The sequence below is a fragment of the Berghia stephanieae genome, chromosome 6 (genome assembly GCF_034508935.2).
Source record: "Berghia stephanieae isolate SIO BIC M18660-M18661 chromosome 6, UCSD_Bste_1.3, whole genome shotgun sequence".
Classification (NCBI taxonomy): Eukaryota; Metazoa; Mollusca; class Gastropoda; order Nudibranchia; family Aeolidiidae; genus Berghia; species Berghia stephanieae.
In genome coordinates this window covers 1,458,096-1,472,515 of record NC_088365.1, presented here as the reverse complement: position 1 = coordinate 1,472,515, position 14,420 = coordinate 1,458,096, and the positions used below count along the sequence as shown (strand labels likewise).

Genomic DNA, 14,420 nt, shown 5'->3' with positions numbered 1-14,420 from the left:
ATAAAAAATGGTTATAAAGGTTAGACACACCATTTAGATTTATAAAAAATGGTTATAAAGGTTAGACACACCATTTAGATTTATAAAAAATGGTTATAAAGGTTAGACACACCATTTAGATTTATAAAAAATGGTTATAAAGGTTAGAACACACCATTTAGATTTATAAAAATGGTTATAAAGGTTAGACACACCATTTAGATTTATAAAAAATGGTTATAAAGTTAGACACACCATTTAGATTTTTAAAAAAGGTTATAAAGGTTAGACACACCATTTAGATTTATAAAAAAGGTTATAAAGGTTAGACAACACCATTTAGATTTATAAAAATGGTTATAAGGTTAGACACACCATTTAGATTTATAAAAATGGTTATAAAGGTTAGACACACCATTTAGATTTATAAAAAATGGTTATAAAGGTTAGACACACCATTTAGATTTATAAAAAATGGTTATAAAGGTTAGACACACCATTTAGATTTATAAAAAATGGTTATAAGGTTAGACACACCATTTAGATTTTTGAAAAAGGTTATAAAGGTTAGACACACCATTTAGATTATAAAAAATGGTTATAAAGGTTAGACACACCATTTAGATTTATAAAAAATGGTTATAAAGGTTAGACACACCATTTAGATTTATAAAAAATGGTTATAAAGGTTAGACACACCATTTAGATTTATAAAAATGGTTAAAGGTTAGACACACCATTTAGATTTTTAAAAAAGGTTATAAAGGTTAGACACACCATTTAGATTTATAAAAAAGGTTATAAAGGTTAGACACACCATTTAGATTTATAAAAATGGTTTTAAAGGTTAGACACACCATTTAGATTTATAAAAAATGGTTATAAAGGTTAGACACACCATTTAGATTTATAAAAAATGGTTATAAAGGTTAGACACACCATTTAGATTTATAAAAAATGGTTATAAAGGTTAGACACACCATTTAGATTTATAAAAAATGGTTATAAAGGTTAGACACACCATTTAGATTTATAAAAATGGTTATAAAGGTTAGACACACCATTTAGATTTTATAAAAAATGGTTATAAAGGTTAGACACACCATTTAGATTTTTGAAAAAGGTTATAAAGGTTAGACACACCATTTAGATTTATAAAAAATGGTTATAAAGGTTAGACACACCATTTAGATTTATAAAAAATGGTTATAAAGGTTAGACACACCATTTAGATTTTGAAAAAGGTTATAAAGGTTAGACACCACCATTTAGATTTATAAAAAATGGTTATAAAGGTTAGACACACCATTTAGATTTATAAAAAATGGTTATAAAGGTTAGACACACCATTTAGATTTATAAAAAATGGTTATAAAGGTTAGACACACCATTTAGATTTATAAAAAATGGTTTATAAAGGTTAGACACACCATTTAGATTTATAAAAAAGGGTTATAAAGGTTAGACACACCATTTAGATTTATAAAAAATGGTTATAAAGGTTAGACACACCATTTAGATTTTATAAAAAATGGTTATAAAGGTTAGACACACCATTTAGATTTATAAAAAATGGTTTATAAAGGTTAGACACACCATTTAGATTTATAAAAAATGGTTATAAAGGTTAGACACACCATTTAGATTTATAAAAAATGGTTATAAAGGTTAGACACACCATTTAGATTTATAAAAAATGGTTATATAAAGGTTAGACACACCATTTAGATTTAAAAAAATGGTTATAATGGTTAGACACACCATTTAGATTTATAAAAAATGGTTATAAAGGTTAGACACACCATTTAGATTTTTGAAAAAGGTTATAAAGGTTAGACACACCATTTAGATTTATAAAAAATGGTTATAAAGGTTAGACACACCATTTAGATTTATAAAAAATGGTTATAAAGGTTAGACACACCATTTAGATTTATAAAAAATGGTTATAAAGGTTAGACACACCATTTAGATTTATAAAAAATGGTTATAAAGGTTAGACACACCATTTAGATTTATAAAAAATGGTTATAAAGGTTAGACACACCATTTAGATTTATAAAAAATGGTTATAAAGGTTAGATACACCATTTAGATTTATAAAAAATGGTTATAAAGGTTAGACACACCATTTAGATTTATAAAAAATGGTTATAAAGGTTAGACACACCATTTAGATTTATAAAAAATGGTTATAAAGGTTAGACACACCATTTAGATTTTTAAAAAAGGTTATTAAGGTTAGACACACCATTTAGATTTATAAAAAAGGTTATAAAGGTTAGACACACCATTTAGATTTATAAAAAATGGTTATAAAGGTTAGACACACCATTTAGATTTATAAAAAAGGGTTATAAAGGTTAGACACACCATTTAGATTTATAAAAAAGGTTATAAAGGTTAGACACACCATTTAGATTTTTGAAAAAGGTTATAAAGGTTAGACACACCATTTAGATTTGTTTTATTTATTTATGATTGATATTTGTAATTAAGGCAAGCTGTGATAAAGTTTTTGATTATTACAGCCAATGATAAAATGATCATATGAAGGAGTCTTATGTAAAATGGAGGTTTGATATTGTTTATTGCAGCCACAGTTGATAAATTTAACATTAAATGACCTCAAAATTGCCTGAATGACGTACCAAAATCCGAACTTGAATAAGATTGAATAGCATTAAGTGTTCAATACAGTTTCCCGTTATACAAAGCTTTTTGCAGGACACAATGCCGTTTAGAAATTGAACAAAAAGAAAAAAATCTGTACAGCATTTGATTTTGTACAGATTTTCTTACCAATAACCTTTTACTTTTATATTTGTGCCTCCTTCATGTTATTCACTATCAATGCAAAAAAAAATAGTGTAAGGCTCTTTAAAGTGAGACACTATTCAAATAATATTTCATATGTGTTATGTGTGCCAATTTCTATATTCATTTTCACTTTTGTGACCTTTCATTTTAAAACTGTATGCGGGTGGTTGGATGGGAGCATCACCCTTGAATCGTATACCTATGATGTTCGCATGGGTGTACGATCCGATAGTGATGTTTCTTTTTCTCTTTACTAGCCTATCCTGCTTCTTTGGTTTGTGATTGTAATTTTGACAGGGGATATTTTTTTTCCTGTAAATCCTCTGCCTGTTTGTTCTTGGATATTTATAATTTAGCTTATATCTTTAGGTTATGATTTTGATTGACATTTGTACTATTTTTGTTAGATTGCTTGTTTTTTTGTTTCAGCGGTCTCTCATATAACCTCAATTGTGTTGGAAGAGACCTAAAGCAACAAACAAACAAAAAAATAAAACTGTATTACGGTCTGGGTGATTAAGATGCCTCTAATTGAACTGATAGTCAAATATTATATAAAATATGGCCCATGTTTCTTAAAGTGTAAAAAAACAACAACTTTTTTTTGTTCTGATCTCTTTAAAATTTGATTTATTTTTCGGCATCTGATTACCACTATCTTAATATGGTTTTGAGACGATTCATCACATTTCCATTTTCATATTAGATTCATTAATGTAAATGTTGCTGCTCGAAGCTCGAAGAAATCAATAATAATGTGAAATTGATTGTAAGCTTCAATTTAATTACAAGAGCAGATCAAATGAACGTTTCGGGTTTCCCCTTTATCAACAAAGCAGGATGAATAAAACACCACATTATTTCATTCATATGTGGTGTTTCATTCATCCTGTTTTGTTGATAAAGGGGAAACCCAAAACGTTCATTTGATCTGTTCTTGTAATTAGATTGAAGCTTACAATCAATTTCACATCATTATTTATTTATTAGATTCATTAAACAACAGAGAGACAGTTATATAAATAAGAAAGTGTTATTCTTGAGGAGCAGAAATTATATTGTGTAAGCCAAGTTGTTTGCATGACGGATAGGCGAAATTGATCCTTCCATATCCCGAACGAACAGTTTTGGTCCAGATTAAATCTACACAATTTCCAAGATTTGGAAATTGAATGAAGATCAAATACATGGAGGATACATCGATTCCAGTTTTTAACTAAATATTTTCTATTGATTATCATGCTGCATTTGATGAATATTCCTCCAGAGTGGAATATTGTATATTCTTTATGAAACTGTTTACTCTTCACCTCAGAGTCAGATATAATTATCGATTGATATTATGATTATGATAAATAAATGGCGATTAAAATGGAGGAAATGCGTATAACAATCCTTTTTATCGTTTGGTGTTATTACGGGGTGTTGAAATGGAATAATATGTAGGAAAAATTACTCAATTCTAAAGAACCAAAACATAAATTACATGTCTCGGTGTTTAGTAGACGTATTTTTCAATAAGTATCATTGTTCTCACTTTAACGTCTTAAATGTATAGAAGTTGCCAGTCCGAAGTATGAAGTATCCGAAATAATAATTTGATCCGTTAATTTTGGCAGATTTCTTTTTCTAATTAAACCACTATAAATCAGAATTATAAGTCAGAATTAAACAGGCAAAATATGCCGTTTGAGAATCATTCAATTTGGATAGAGAATGAAGATAATAATAATATCACCTTGCCTGCATTCTGACATGAAATATACTGACTACTACCGTAAGGCTTTTCTGATCAACCATGTAAAGGGGTAAATATAACATAACAATCTGACAAGTTTGACCTCAGTTAAATATCAACCGCTTGGCATGGTCCATGTCATACGCATTTCCTCTGGACTTACTTATTGATTTGTGAATTGCATTCTACATATGTTGTTTTGGTTTTTTTTTAACCCATGATTGAAAGATTGAATAAAGTGTGTACAAAGACATCTGATTAATCTATAACATAAATATTGTCTTTGTGTTTTCCTTTTGTGTCAAAGCGTTTGAGTGTAGTCCTCTTAGTACTGGTGCATGTGTGAGACGTTTAGGTGATCTCAAACTAAGTACATCTGGGTGGGGTTCCCTACCTCCACAGTGGGCAGGAGGTACTACCGTGTCTTCTATCCCCGTATATCTGTTTTCCAACTTGCTTCTGTCTTGTCTGGTGTAGATTGCTCGTTTGTCCGACCTGGCGGAGTCCTTGACTGGAGGGAAACAGTCAAATGCTAGTTATTGTTTTGGGAGATGATATTTTTTTCCTTGTAAATCATCTCTCTGTTATGTGTTATTATACATGTTATTTTAATGTGTATGCAGCATTTGAGTGTATTCCTCTTTGTTGGATTTTGTGCTTGTGTCTGGATGAGACTTATAGGTGATCTCAAACTAAGTGCATTGGTGGTATGCTCTTGGAATCTACATTGATCCCTATTTGTTCCAGTTCCCCTATGTCTTACTTTTCTTGGGTGCTTTAATTGTAATTCTAGAACTTTTACTATCCATTTTTTTCCTTTTTACTGGCGCTGATATGACCTTAATGTGTTGCAAGGCCGTAAAACCTTAAAACAAACAACAAACAACTAAGTACATAGATGGTGTGCTCTTGGAATCTACATCTGTTCCCTATTTGAACCAGTCCCTTTTGCCTTACTTTTTTCCTCAAGTTCTTTTTATTGTACATCTAGAATCTTTTCACTATCCTATTTTCTTCCTTTTTACTGGCGCTGATATGACCTAAATGTGTTGCAAGCGCTGTGAAACCCTTAAAAACAAAAACAAACCTTTTGTGTCAGCTTTGATAGGAGATTTCATATGGGCAGGGAATTCAAAATCACTTGGGACTTCCAGCAGAGCTGATGGTTTTCCTCGGATCCGCGGAAATCCGTGATTTTAGAGTCAAAGGGGGAACTTCCTCCTTTTAAATATGAACTATATATGCTTTCTGTCTTTGTCTTGGCGAGACCACTTGGGTTTTGTCCTGGGAAGGACTGAGTCAAAGGTATAGTTTTGTGAGTTGATATTTTTTGACTTGTAAATTATCTCTCTGTTATGCACTGTATTATTTTTGCTTTACATATATATGATTTGTAAACATTTGAGTGTGTTCCTCTTAGTGGAGACCTGTGCTTGTGTCAGGATGAGACATTTAGGTGATCTCAAACTAAGTACATTGATAGTGTTCTCTTGGAATTTGCATCTGTTCTCTATTTGAACTAATTCCCCTTTGTCTTCCTATTTACTTGTAATTCCATAACGTTTTACTGTGTCATTTTCTTCCTGTTTTACTTGCGCTGATATGTCCTTAATGTGTTGTTAAAAATAAACAACTTTCTCTATCTCCCCCCCCCCCCTCTCTCTCTCTCCCTCTCTCTCTCTCTCTCTCTCTCTCTCTCTCTCTCTCTCTCTCTCTCTCTCTCTCTCTCTCTCTCTCTCTCTCTCTCTCTCTCGGGTAAACTATAAAAATAAAATGTTTACAGCACATCTTAACAGTAATCAGGAGGTCTGAGGTTCCGTTCCCAGTTAAGAAAGACTGGGGTTTGTGTTGTTTTTTTGTTTGTTTTGTTTTGTTTTGTTTTGTTTTTGTTGTTGTTTTTTAACCATCCTTTATGATTTGTGGGAATTCGCTCGAAATTCCAAGAGCAAGAATCATCATATTCCAGTGTATTCCGGGTTATGCATTGGGGCATAATTACAACCCTGCCCCCCGTCACTGCACCAGTTATTCTCTTAGATTTACTTCTACTCCCTGTCTGAATATGCATCTTGCGTCTTTTATTTATTTATTTATTTGTTAGATTAAAAAAATATTTTATTTATTCATTAGTTTATTTATTTGTGTTTTTGATTGTTTATTATTTTATTTATTTATGTATTTATTCATTTATTTATTAAAGTAATTATTTACTTTTTGAAGGCTGATGAAAATGCGCCGGGTGGGTTCCTGACCTCCCATAGTGGGAAGGGGGGTACATACTGTGTCTTCTATCCCCTTATAACTGTTTTCCAACATGCTTTCTTTGTCTTGGAATGAGATTACTTGGTTGTGTCCTGGCCCTGGCCGGAGTCCTAGCTCGGAGGGAAACAGTCAAATGCATAGTTATTGTTTTGGGAGAGTCTTTGTCTTGGAATGAGATTACTTGGTTTTGTCCTGGCCCTGGCCGGAGTCCTAGCTCGGAGGGAAACAGTCAAATGCATAGTTATTGTTTTGGGAGATTATGTTTTTTTCCTTGTAAATCATCTCTCTGTTATGTATTATTATATTTGTTATTTTCAATGTATAATATAAGCATTTGAGTGCGTTCCTCTTTGTTGGATTTTGTGCTTGTGTCCGGATGAGACTTATAGGTGATCTCAAACTAAGTACATTGGTGGTATACTCTTGGAATCTACATCTGATCCCTATTTGTTCCTAGTTCCCCTATGTCTTACTTTTTCTTGGGTGCTTTAATTGTAATTCTATAACATTTTACTATCCCATTTTCTTCCTTTTTACTGGCGCTGATATAACCTTAATGTGTTGCAAGCGCCGTAAAACCCTTAAAAAAAAAAAAAAAACAAAAACAAAAAAAAAATGCGCACGCACACGTTCAATATCAGAAGTCATTTGACTAACCCTACATCATTTTTCCTACTCTTCTGTTGTTTTTTTTCCCCTGTATCGCTGAGAAGGCCTAAAGTATTGCTAGCGCCGTTACACTGTCGTAGTCTGGAAAAATTTGGCCAGAAAACTCGTCCTTCAAATATCGATCGATTTAAATGACACTCATCGTGGCAATAAAAAAATCTCTCAAACCTGGGATTTCGCGAAGTCCCAGGTTTGAGAGGGTTTTTTTTTTTTGCCACGATGAGCGTCATTTAAATCGATCGAAATTTGAAGGACGAGTTTTCTGGCCAAATTCCAAAATATGGGTTTATCCAGAGTACGGCAGTATAATCATTAGAGACAACCCGTCTAGTTCATCTCGACTCCAACAAAAGCTTCGACGGACAAAAGTCCTGTGGCTGTGTGACCTTAGCCTCACACTCACATAGACCCTCTCAGGTCAAGACCTTGGGTTTTGTAATATCGAGAGCAAGGACTCCACACAAAAAAGTAGGTCAACGATGTGAGGCAATTTACATCGGTCTACCACAACAACTATAAAAACAACTACTACTGCTGTTGCTACTGCTGCTGCTACCACTACTACTACTACTACTACTACTACTACTACTACTACTACTACTACTACTACTACTGCTGCTGCTGCTGCTGCTGCTGCTACTAATACTACTACTATCACTACTACTACTACTACTGCTACAACAACAACAACAACAACTACTACTACTACTACTACTACTACTACTACTACTACTACTACTACTACTACTACTACTACTACTGCTACTACTACTGAATGTATAATGTAAGCATTTAGGTGTATTCCTCTTTGTTGGATTTGTGCTTGTGTCAGGATGAGACTTATAGGTGACCTCAAACTAAGTACATTGGCGATATGCTCTTGGAATCTACATCTGATCCCTATTTGTTCCCAGTTCCCTTATGTCTTACTTTTTCTTGTGTGCTTTAATTATAATTCTAGGACTATTTACTATCTCATTTTCTTCCCTTTTACTGGCGATGATATAACCTAAATGTGTTGCAAGTAAAACCCTTAAAAACAAAACAAAACAAAACAAACTACTACCACTACTACTACTACTACTACTACTACTACTACTACTACTACTACTACTACTACTACTACTACTACTACTACTACTACTACTACTACTACTACTACTACTACTACTACTACTACTACTACTACTACTACTACTACTACTACTTTTACTACTACTACTACTACTACTACTACTACTACTACTACTTGTCGCCTCAAAACTGCTTTATTCCATCTCCAGTTATTCTTGTTTTGAGAAAAAGTAGTTTAAAGTTTTGGACCAAAGTTATTTATTTAAAGTCCGATTTTGATGCGAGTTTGTGAGGACCTTAATATCACAACACTCTAGTACATTATTTTGTAACATTGTGATTTAAACTAAAAACAACATTAATTTAAAATTTTTAAAATCAGTTTTGGAGATGGAATAATGGAGCCAAAATCTTGAACAAACCTTGTGCCACTTTATTCCATCTCCATAACTTCAACTCCCAGAGTCGCTTTTATTCCATTTCCAATTCATGATTGTTAAATTTGGACGCCATTCTTTTCTTCTTTTGTGCAGTTCCTTCTTTGTAGTAGTAGTAGTAGTAGTAGTAGTAGTAGTAGTAGTAGTAGTAGTAGTAGTAGTAGTAGTAGTAGTAGTAGTAGTAGTAGTAGTAGTAGTAGTAGTAGTAGTAGTAGTAGTAGGACTAGTAGTAGTAGTAGTAGTAGTAGTAGTGGTGGTGGTGGTAGTAGTAGTAGTAGCAGTAGTGGTAGCAGTAGCAGTAATAATAATAGTAGTAGTAGTAGTAGTAGTAGTAGTAGTAGTAGTAGTAGTAGTAGTAGTAGTAGTAGTAGTAGTAGTAGTAGTAGTAGAACCCATTCCGAAAATTACATATTCATTAAGTTATAAATACAAATAATTTCTAATTTAAAGCATTTTCACGATTTACGCTGCATTTATAGCTGTTCATTCACATACTTTTCTTGTATAACCCTGTATTGAGATACACAGTGATAGTAGTGTTAAGCACTTCATAGAATCAGGAAAATAGCCTTCATTATGTGCGCATATATTTTTATACATAAGTCCCCTAGGTATATTATGTGTATTCTGTAGTAGGTCAAACGTAAATGTCAGACGGTTTCCTTGACCGAATTGACCGGTCTTTGCCCTTCAAGGCCGTCCACGACCAATAAAAACCAGCTGCTCGGAAAGAGGTACCTAAAAATTCAAGAGCGGTAACGCACTGGGTTTACGATGAATAACGATAATAATAATAATAATAATAATAATAATAATAATAATAATAATAATAATAATAATAATAATAATAATAATAATAATAAGTAGGATGCTGATACTACTACTACTACTACTACTACTACTACTACTACTACTACTACTACTACTACTACTACTACTACTACTACTACTACTACTCAGGTGTAGAAACCAATAAATTCACAACCAACCCCCAGCTTGTCGTATTCCAAATTTTGCTGAAATTTGGCGTTATAGAATCCAGTGAGTATCCTGATTCGTGTAGTTTTGCTGCTTCAATTTGGTTTGGGTGCTAGGCTCTTGGAAAGTACTTTCCGCCATACCATACTACGCACAGACCTGCACATACGAGATGGAAGTCAGTTTGGACGAATTCAATCCCTCGTTGGGGACGTAACCTCCTCTAAGCTTGTGAGAAGTTGCCAGGCTTTGATACCAGTAAGAGGAGACACTGGGTGACTGCGAATCGGGTTCAATCGAGGAGCTGCCTCACGGCAAGTGCGCTTCATCGGTGGGGTCTTTCTACCTGTCCAACATGTACCCGCTGTGGGCAAGAACCTGAGACGGCAGAGCATCTAGTCGAACGGTGTGTTGTGACGATGCTACCCGGCGGGTTTGCGACGGTGCACGAATGCGGACCAGACTTTGCTGATTGGGTCGATCGTCATAACATAGTAGTGTGAAAACCATAAGAGGCTGCTGCCATACCAAGGAAACCCAATTGCCCAATCAGTGGTAAGCGGGCTGATAAGTAATTAGTAAAAATCTTAAATTCATTCGAGGTTCAAAACTGGCCCTTAGTTTTTGAGGTGCCTGATTTATCAAAGGTATCAGACCCCCATATTGTCTTCTAGTCAGCGGTAGATAATTAGGCCGTCCCTTGGGCCGCCAACATGAGCCACAAGTCTTCGCCATTCTGTCCTGTCCTTCCTAAGTGTACGCAGCTCCCGGATATTTTCCATTCCTGTGTCATCTAGCAGACAGTCAATGTATGTTTTCTTCTGCCTGCCTCTGCTTCTGGTTCTCTCAGGTGGTTCCCATAGCACAAGACTGCTTGCAATCTCCTTCTTGTGTCTCCAGCAGTGTACCGCAAGTCTCAGTCTTCTCTTTTGTATCTTCGAAGTCACTGGGGGGAGGTCACTGTAGAGCTCTTCATTTGTTATGTGGTCTTTCCAGCTTACATTGAGGGCCATCCGCAGCATACGAGTGTAGCAGCCGTCCAGTAGATGAGCAAGAGAAATACATGAACCCAGTCATGTTTCCTATCACGATCATAAGTGCTTGACGTTGAACGTGTAACTCATCAATTTAGGATACACATTAACGTTTACCGCACTTAATTTTACTTGCTTTTTCCATGGAATTAAACCTCTTAGTCTTGTTTCTCTATGCCGCAAACTTGAAAGAACGCATTTTGTCGTCTGCTGGAAAAGGGCCACTTAGTCTAATATCGATTCCAAAAAAGAAGAAAGTGACCATTTCAATGTTTACTATTTGAAATTGATCTTATATCGAATTAAATTAAAAACTATCACAACGCAAGTTTCTTGATATTTTGAACAATCTTATCCACTGGTTAATTGTATCTGCTCATTGTTTAAATTGGGGCATAATTATAAAAACTAAAGGAAGTGGTTATTCAGTATCAGATACTGAATAGTGCTTTGCCACTATTCAGTATCCGCAAGGAACTCTTTTTTTATAGAGAGAGTGAAAAGTGCGACAATCTCGGTTGAATGTAAATAAACTGCTGACCGACTTCCAGATTGAACACGTGCAGTAACTGACAGCCCGATTCAAAGTTGCAAAAATATTTTGATCGTAATTTTTTAATTCCTGCTATTAACATAGATCAAAATAACAAAGTAAAAGTGGCAGTCAAATACATTTTTAAATGTCTAAATAGACATGATTAAATGTCAATAAATATTCAGTGCCACCATCGTTGGTGGATATAAGCTGTTTGACTCTGAGCTTAAGGTTCGAGAGTTCAAATCCCAGCAGGGAGAACTTTTTTTTTCCCAATATTTTAAAAATTCCTTCTGTCTATTAAAACTTTTGTTTTAATAATTTTATTTGCTTGTAATATACTTTAATGTTGATATTATACTATTGTTCTTTTATTTTTATTATTATTATTGTTGTTGTTATTATTATTATTATTATTATTATTATTATTATTATTATTATTATTATTATTATTATTATTATTATTATTATTATTATTATTATTATTATTATATTATTATTATTATTCTACTTACATACTATTATTATTATTATTATTATTTTTGTTGTTGTAATCGTCATCATCATCATTATTATGATTATGATTATTTTTTAAAAAATCAAGTAGTTGGAGTAATTTAATCAGTTATCGATTTATTACGAATATCTTTTATGTGTTATAATCTCGTTGTTTTTCATTGATTTGCTCTTCTATTGTTTATTACTTTTTAAAATCTTGCTTTTTTCTGTTTGTCTCATTTGTTGTTGTTGTTGTTGTTGTTGTTGTTGTTGTTGTTGTTGTTGTTGTTGTTGTTGTTGTTGTTGTTGTTGTTTGTTTGTTTGTTTTTTTTTTTTGTTTGTCATCTTAGACAAACCCGATTCATTATAAATATGTGAACAGCCTTTCTGCCATTTTTAATTGAGCGATGTACTTCCGTGAATTAATTGCCGTATTATATTAAAATTTACGTGTAATAATAATAATAATAATAATAATAATAATAATAATAATAATAATAATAATAATAATAATAATAATAATAATAATAATAATAATAATAATAATAATAAAATAATATAATAATAATAATAATAATAATAATAATAATAGTAATAATAATAATAATAATAATAATAATAATAATAATAATAATAATAATAAATAATAATAATAATAATAATAATAATATAATTTAAATAGATACTGAATATTAGACTACAATTGACATCTATTTACTGAATACATGTGGTATTTTTAGGGTGTTTCTTTTTTTACGAAACACGCCGAAACCCGACAAAGTTATGGGAAGTAGGCAGCAGTGGGGAGTGAACCTGGGACTGGGTTTCGTAAAAAAAAAAGCAATTACTTTTTTTAAGAAACCCGACAATATCCGACAAAGTTATGGAAAGAAAGTAGGCAACAGTGGGGGAGTAAACCCGAGACTCAGAGAACTGTACACTATTGGGGAGTAAACCCGAGACTATGGTTTTTCGACGGGTTTTGGCGGGTTTCGTAAAAAAGGAATTGCTTCATTCTTGTCTGGTACCCAACTCCCATAGTCCGGCTTCATTTCCCACTGGCATCCATCTTCCATAGTCCCAGGTTCATTTCCACTAATATCCTCTTCTCCCAGTCCCAGGTTCACTCCCAACCGGTGTGCACTTCCCTGAGTCCTGGTTCATTGCCCAATGGTGCCCACTTCCCATAACTTTTGACAATTTCGGTAGGTTTCGAAATAAAAGTACATTCTGAGCTCACTGTCCACTGGTATCAGCCTCTCGCAGTCCCAGGTTCAATCCCCATCGGTGTCCGAATCCCAGATTCATTCCCCACTGCTGCCTGCTTCCCATAACTTTGTCGGGTTTTGGCGAGTTTCGTAAAAAAGTAATTCCCCCTCCCCCTTGGTATTGCTTTTTTACAAAATCCAGAGTCCCAGGTTCACTCCCCACAAGTGTACACTTCCCTGAATCTCAGGATCACCCCCACTGTTGCCTACTTCAATAAGTTTGTCGGATATTGCCAGTTTCGTCGGGTTTCGTAAAAAAGTAATTGCTTTTATATGAAACTCGCTGAAACCCGCCGAAAACCAGAGTCTCAGGTTCACTCCCTACTGGTGTACACTTCCATGAATCTCAAGTTAACCCCCAATGTTGCTTACTTCCCATAACTTTGTCGGATATTGCCAGGTTTCGTATAAAGGTAATTGCTTTTATGTGAAACTAGCTGAAACCTGCCGAAAACCATAGTCTCAGGTTCACTCCCCACTGGTGTACACTTCCATGAATCTCAGGTTCACTCCCCACTGTTGCCTACTTCCCATAACTTTGTCGGATATTGCTGGGATTCGTAAAAAAGTAATTGCTTTTATGTGAATCGCACTGAAACCCGCCGAAAACCATAGTCTCAGGTTCACTCCCCACTGGTGTACACTTCCCTTAGTCTCAGGTTCACTCCCCATTATTTCCCTACTTTCCATAACTTTGCCCCATTTTGTTGGGATTTGGTGCATTTCGTAAACAAAAAGTGATTGCTTTTGTTTTTTTTTCAAAACCCGCCAAAACCCAGTCCCAGGTTCACTCCCCACTAGTGTACACTTCCCCGAATCTCAGGTTCACGCCCCACTGTTGCCTACTACCCATAACTTTCTCCGATATTGCCAGGTTTTCGTCGGGTTTCGTAAAAAGGCAATTGCTTTTATATGAAACTTGCTGAAACCCACCGAAAACCATAGTCCCAGGTTTACTCCCCACTGGTATACACTTCCATGAATCTCAGGTTCACTCCCCACTGTTGCCTACTTCCCATAACTTTGTCGGATATTGCCGGGTTTCGTAAAAAAGTAATTGCTTTTATGTGAATCGCACTGAAACCCGCCGAAAACCATAGTCCTCAGGTTCACTCCCCACTGGTGTAC

At 34.0% G+C, this 14,420-nt stretch overlaps 2 protein-coding genes and 1 long non-coding RNA gene across 3 annotated transcripts in view; 2 read left to right on the top strand and 1 right to left on the bottom strand.

Moving 5' to 3' along the window:
• The window catches only part of LOC144975945 (monoacylglycerol lipase ABHD6-like), a 45,254-nt gene extending 40,442 nt beyond the window's left edge, over positions 1 to 4,812 (top strand). Inside the window, exon 10 of the mRNA XM_078920172.1 lies at positions 1,316 to 4,812. The gene's annotated coding sequence lies outside the window, so the exon portion shown is untranslated. The remainder of the gene's footprint in view (positions 1 to 1,315) is intronic.
• Positions 1 to 14,420, top strand: part of LOC144975946 (uncharacterized) — a 551,710-nt gene that overhangs the window by 22,343 nt on the left and 514,947 nt on the right. The gene's annotated exons all lie outside the window — the stretch shown is intronic.
• Positions 1 to 14,420, bottom strand: part of LOC144975947 (uncharacterized) — a 47,276-nt gene that overhangs the window by 9,872 nt on the left and 22,984 nt on the right. The window lies entirely within an intron of this gene.